The sequence below is a fragment of the Bos indicus x Bos taurus genome, chromosome 5 (genome assembly GCF_003369695.1).
Source record: "Bos indicus x Bos taurus breed Angus x Brahman F1 hybrid chromosome 5, Bos_hybrid_MaternalHap_v2.0, whole genome shotgun sequence".
Taxonomy (NCBI): Eukaryota; Metazoa; Chordata; class Mammalia; order Artiodactyla; family Bovidae; genus Bos; species Bos indicus x Bos taurus.
The window spans coordinates 95,573,589-95,580,580 of record NC_040080.1 but is presented as its reverse complement, the minus strand read 5'-3'; positions in this window follow the sequence as shown (position 1 = coordinate 95,580,580).

Sequence of the window (6,992 nt, the reverse complement as noted above, 5' to 3'; positions counted from 1 at the left end):
CCCATGCTCTGCAACAAGAGAAGCCACTGGAGTGAGAAGCCCACACTGCAACTAGGGTAGCTCCCCACCCCCACCATCATAGCAGCTGGACAAAGCCTGCATGCAGAAATGAAGACCAAGCACAGCCAGAAATAAGTGAATAAATTGGAAAAAGAAAACTCAAAAAAATAGAATCACAATACCACTGTGATTTATGTTTTATTGTCGTTTGTGCTTTTTCAAACTATAGATGCCTCCCAGATTCTGATGGGCAAACCCATCTCTGCAGGCATCCTCTCTCGGCAATCAGGACTATGCTCTGATAGAGGATACTTGTAAGATGTGCATATTTTGTGTGCATGGTTCTTATATGGCCAACTGCTTCTTCCATGAGTGAGTTCTTGTTTTTTTCCACCTAGCTCAAGTTAGAGTTAATGGTTCTAGTGATTTAGATGAAACTCTTAACATTACAAATTTACTGATTCTACCTGCAAAAAACTGCTTTTCATAAATGAAATAGTTTTAATGATAACTTAATATTTAAATTTCAAATTAGAACACAGACTTTTTCTGTCACATACTTTTTATCCTCTTCCTATTGCTTTGAAAGAAGTATCATAAACCCCTTAAAATGTGGGAGTTGATGCTTAGCCTTATTTAGTGACATAAAAATGATTGTCTGTTTTTTACCCATTTTATTGTGGCCCAAAGTCCCATGTCCAGGCTACATGCAGTCAGATCTGCAGACCTTTCTAACTGGAATCATCCAGTAGAGTCATAACATACACGAATTGTAAAGACCTGGATATATCCTCAAATGCACATGCAGATACCTCATGGAATGTGGGCATCCACTTTAACACAAACTTTTTTTTAAAAAGGTTTTTTTTAATTTTAATTATAGTAATAAATCATAACAGACACCACAGGCCATCAAATACCCATATTTATAAATCAAAAATTCATAATCAGAGCTACACCTAATAAGAAAGATGGTGCAGACCAGTAACAAATTTCATTATTACAGAGAAGTGACAAAGTCATAAGAATGTTATATCCATGAGGACAGGCAAAGAAATCAGTGTATATTCAGAAAACAAACTAACAAACAAAACCAGTGAAATTCATTGGTTTCACTAAAAAGTCTAAGTGAATTCCACATTCAGGCACAGTTGGAGTTGGGAGTTAAACACTCTTAATAAGTCTGTCCTGTGTCTTCTCTTGGCTCCACTTTTCCTTTCATTGTTCACTTTCAGGCTCCCTTCCGAGGTGCAGTGGCTCCCAGCCACACCTGGGATCTATCCTCCAAGCTTCAAGTCTTACGTGTGTGTGTGTGTGTGTCCAGTCATGTTCAACTCTGCGACCCCATGGACTGTAGCCTCCCAGGGTCCTCTATCCATGGAATTTTCCAGGCAAGAATTCTGGAGTGGGTTGCCATTTCCTTCGCCAGGGCATCTTCCCGACCCAGAGATTGAACCTGCGTCTCTTGCATCTCCTGCATTGGCAGGTGGGTTCCTTACCAGGTAAGCCTTATAGAACGAGGCTTCTATAGAAGCCTTATAGAACGAGGAATTCTATTTTCCAGTATTTCTAACTAAATCCTACTAGTTGAGTTGCACTGGTCTGTCTTAGTCACCTATTCATTCCTGAACCAGTCACTGAAGCCAGTGAAACACAATACTCTGAGAATATTTAGAGTGGGTACAAACCCACTGACCCATATGGACTACAAGCAGGGGTATGATAGTTCTCAAGGTAAGTCAGGATTCTATGACAGAAAAAAGGAAAAGGGATGCTGGGCATCCCCAGCAACAGATGTCCAGACATATGCTTCCCAGGAACTGGATTAACTCCCTGACATGTCCTGGTGGATAACCCAGAACTAATGTGTGGCACAGCTCCAAGGGGCACCATTCATACTGTATCCACGTAGGTGAAAAGTGCAACACAGGAGCTATTGTGCCCAACCTTTCTTTGGACAGGAAGGCTGGATCAACACCAGATGAACCTGGGAAACAATTTTTGTAAGGCCAGTTCTGTCCCCAAGAATTTGTTAGACAGTTTACCACCACATCTCGACTTCGGTAATCCCATTCTTTCCCTGAGTCTTAAGACAGACATTACCCTCCTGGAGCCGGCGCTAACAAATGTGCCCTGATTATAGGGCACTTATGAGGCAACTGCATTTCATACTGATGGGCACTTGGCACCAGCAGATGGATCATTTTGTATTTGAGAAGAATGTTATAAGTCATTTTCTTCTGTAGGAGCATGATTTAAAACAGGGATGCAGGCCTGGAGGTCTCTGCAAACTGATCACACAAAGTGATTGCAAACCCTTGATATAATCACCAATCTTTTTGGAAACACAGCACGACATCCTGGCAATTAGTGTGCTTTTTTCTTTCTTCTATAAAAACTGCTCAATGAAACATTTTCAGTTCTCTATTTATAACTAGTTGCATGCTTTAATGCTATCCCCTACAGATCCTTTCACTTCCTAAAATTTCAGATTTTGCTATTCAGGGCTGCTGCCGTTTTAATTTCAGTCATCACACCTCTATCAAAAATACGAAATCTGATCAATACTGTTTTACTTTAGGTGTTCAGTCAGTGCTGAATACACAGGTTATTTCCTGGAATAATTTTGTTCATCTTGTTTTTCAAAAAGGAACAATAAATACTACGAAGAAAATAAAACAAGCAAATTTATATAAATAGAATTCTTAAATAAGAGGAAGTTTCAAGAGAGCTCCTTTAGATTAGACAGACAGGGAGCATCTCGCTGTGGAAGCGATACTGGTTAAGTGAGACACCAGTGATACAACAGAGGGTAGAACACAAAGATGTTACTGGTCTAGACGGAAGGAAGAGTAAGTGCAAAGGCCCCAACTCAAGAATGAATCCTGTTTTGAAAGGGGGCTGGTGTGACTCACATATGGTGTGTTATAGAGGGAAAAACAAGAAAGATAATGTCTGAGAAACGGGCACATCAGGAATACCAGACATTGTTCCCACAGACACTGGTTCATTGCCGCTTTCGGTGAAGTCGCCTGTATTCTTGAGCACAGGCACTCTTCTGCGTATGACAAAGCAAAAGGCATTCTCAGCCCATGAATGTTAGTGCTGGCCAAGGTATGGCAGGGTCCATACTCAGAACAACCGTCTATTTCCATGGGAACAGATCACAGCTCCATCCACAATGGAAGCGGTCCAGGGAAATGAACTTGTCACCAGGTGGCTGCTGGACTTTATGCTGGGTTCCCTCAGAGTCTGGCACTAAGTCAAGGACTTGTGCTCAGGAGGTACTCCTGGTAAGCACTTAGCTGCTTTGTTCTAATCTTAAATTCTAGGTCCCATCCTCAAGGTTCATTGGTAAAATCCTTCCTAAAACCTTTACACCAATTGTCAACATTGCTTTTTTCAGGTCTCTGACCATATAGCCAGTGATCGTTTTAGAGCCTGGCTCAGGTCATGCTTTCTTCAAGTCAAAGTATATGGTAAAAGGCATTGCTTGGAACCTCCCTGGTGGTCCACTGGCTAACACTCTGCACTCCTAATGCAGGGGGGCCGAGTTCGAGCCCTGGTCAGGGAACTAGATCCCACATGCCACAACTAAAGATCCTGCATGCTGCAGCAAGACCCAGCACAGCCAAATATATATAAAGGCATCGCTGTACGGCAGAAACCAACACAGCATTTTAAAACAATTATCCTATGCTGGGATTTGCCCTCTACGGTCCTTCAAGATCACTGTGAATGGGGCTGCAGGATACAGCAGTATACTTCCACCTGGTAATACATATTGTTCAACAATATCTATAAGCCAGGCTTGACTTTTTCCATTCTCAATTAATTGGCCAACAACTCTCCACCAGGGCAAAGGGACAGATTGATAGGGGCACTGAGTGGGAATAGGGTACTTAAAGGCACAGAGTGGGGAGAAATCTGCTTACCCAAAGTTAGAGTGCCTTCACGGTCTGCTCTGGTCCCATCTGCTATGGCAATGCTACTGGAAATGCCAACTTTTTGAGTAGGTGAATTACACAGCACCTGACGTCACAGGCTCTCCAACATACCAGTAGCAAATGGGAGCCGTATCACAGAAGGAAAAGAGTAATTTTTCTGAAGGGGATGTGGCCTTGTTCCAAAATCCTGTGGGCTTCCACTGTGACTCTCCTAGAGATTTGTTTCTGACTTTAGTAAAGCATTTCAATCTTTCAGATACTTCGAGAGGGCCGAGCAGCAGAGCTGCTTGGTCTACAGCCTAGGTGGGCCACCGAGAGAGGCTGCTTCTGCACTGCCAACTTTTCAGGTCACTTGGGAAATAAATACGAGCAAAACATTTGTATGCTATATGCTGTCTCTAAAATCCAGAGCCTTTCTTAATTGTAGAACAGGCAAGGTGCAGCAATTTGCCCTTTAACACTGAAGAGGCCCATCTCAACATGCACTAGACCACTGAATCCCTGAGAAAATCACGAAGGAATCAAGTCCCTCCCTTTGTATGATATTCAGGTTCCATCCTTGGCATATGTTGTGTCTTATCAGGGCATTTGGGTATCTGATATTTCATGCTCTGCATCAACACAGTGGGCTAATGTGACATCCTACAGTTTGATGAGGCATTAAATGTCCTCATGTAGCAACTGGCTAGAAGTGACATCCATTCTGTCCCTGTCAGGTAAAAGCAAACAATTGCTGATGGATTCTACCAACCAAAATGGGTAAAAATACAGTGGTTAGACCAACAGTTACGTATCAAATGCCAGAGGCTGTACTAACTTGCTCCAGTGAAGAGACCATTGGATAGCATCTACAATTCAAATCACCTCAAGGTTAAGTTTGATCATTATAAACTGCTGTCACCCTCCAAGGCCTTGCTCGCTGGTCAAATGGAAGTACACTATATTTGAGGATGACAGGAATGTCCACATTTGTACCTTTCTTCCCACCAATGGTTGCATTTAACTGTCATTACCCCAAAGACATACTGCTTTTTCACTTAGTATTTTGGTAAGAATGGAATGCTCCAATGTCCTTCCCTTGGCCTTTTGCCACAAGTGTATTTACTCCTGAAGGCAGGGATCCAATGCTGGGCTTCTGCAAAGGGTGTCCAACCATCTACACTTAGGAACTGAAGAAATAAAGCATGGGGTAGAGGAAAGGGAAGAGGAGTTCAGCCTTTCCCATGGGCTTCGAGTGAAATGGGGTCCAACGTGCCACTCACAGCCTATATTTTTATCAGTGGGCCATGGTGTTCTCAATCTTCCCAAAGTTGGTCTAATTTGGAACAAATGTCCACTGAAACACTGATATTTCTTTTTTCTAAGTACACATATCTATTAATATAGCACAGCCCTTGAGGGTTTCAGATCAGATCAGATCAGTCGCTCAGTCATGTCCGACTCTTTGCGACCCCATAAATCGCAGCACACCAGGCCTCCCTGTCCAGCACCAACTCCCGGAGTTCACTCAGACTCACGTCCATCGAGTCAGTGATGCCATCTAGCCATCTCATCCTCTGTCGTCCCCCTCTCCTCCTGCCCCCAATCCCTCCCAGCATCAGAGTCTTCCAATGAGTCAACTCTTCGCATGAGGTGGCCAAAGTACTGGAGTTTCAGCTTTAGCATCAGTCCTTCCAAAGAAATCCCAGGGCTGATCTCCGTCAGAATGGAGCCCTGTGAATTAACTCAGGTGTGAAATCTAGAGAGAAGCTGTGATCTAGCTTGATTCAGGTGTCTATTATCCAGACCTATAAAGTTGTTTTCAAGAAAAACCAGATTAAGAACTAAGGTAGCGAGTTGGGGGCGGGGCTGTAGAAAAAAAAAAAAAAAAAGAACTAAGGTAGCTGCCTACTGCTTTCATTCCTAGAAGCCCCAAGCTAACCATCAGCAGAGATCGCTGCAGATCAGACCATTTCCTCGTTACCATCTCTGTCCACCTTCCCCCTCCTTATGAGAACCACACCCACTTTCCTTCTAACAGGTGAACCTCCAGCATAGCCAATCCAGAAAGAACAGCCAGGACAGAACTTCTAATTTTTCACATTTCCCTTTTCAATCTATTCCTAATTGCACTAGAAAGCCATGCTTTAGGCACTGACAGAAAAGTCAGTGAAGTGGTAGACAGAGCATACAAAATCTCAGTCTAGCACAGGCTAGCTTTTAGCGCTTAGTGCTGCTCTGCTTTGGTCAATCAACAAATTGCAGACAGCTGCCCCAATAATATGCCGACTATCATATCTCCTGAGAGCACCACATTCAACCTGATCCAGCTAAGTAGGGAATACTCAGCAGCAAAGCTATGGGAAAACCTTAATTTCTTATGATTGAGAAAGTTTCAGAACTCAGGTTCAGAAACCTGAGGAATTGGCTAAGTCATATAATTGCCCTGAGTTTCACTCAACACCTTGAGTGGAGATTTGGGGATTAAAGTTCATTCTCTCCCTTAAGTTATCCAGTATCCTTGAAAGCAATCACATGACTCTACAACCTTTTTCCATCACTAAATTGTTCCATCTCTGTTCTGCTAAACTATTCTATGGTAGCTGCTAACTGGTATCCAAGGGCCTTATCCTTCAGGGGCTTATGGACCCCAGTGACTAAGGACAAGAGCTTGATAAGCTGATCACTGCAGCTGCTAGCTTCCCATCCAGAATACGAAGAGAGGTGGTGGTGCCTTTCATCCTACCCAACATCAGTGTGGATGACAACTGCAGCCATGAAATTAAAAGATGGTAGCTCCTTGGAAGAAAAACTATGACAAACCTAGACAGCATATTAAAAAGCAGAGACATCACTTTGCCTACAAAGGTCCATACAGTCAAAGCTATGGTTTTTCCAGAAGTCATGTACGGATGTGACAGCTGGACCATAAAGAAGGCTGAGCACAGAAGAATTGATACTTATGAATTCTGGTGTTGGACTTCTCCACTCCCTTGGACTGCAAGGAAATTAAGCCAATCCTAAAGGAAATCAACCCTGAACATTCACTGGAAGGACTAATGCTGA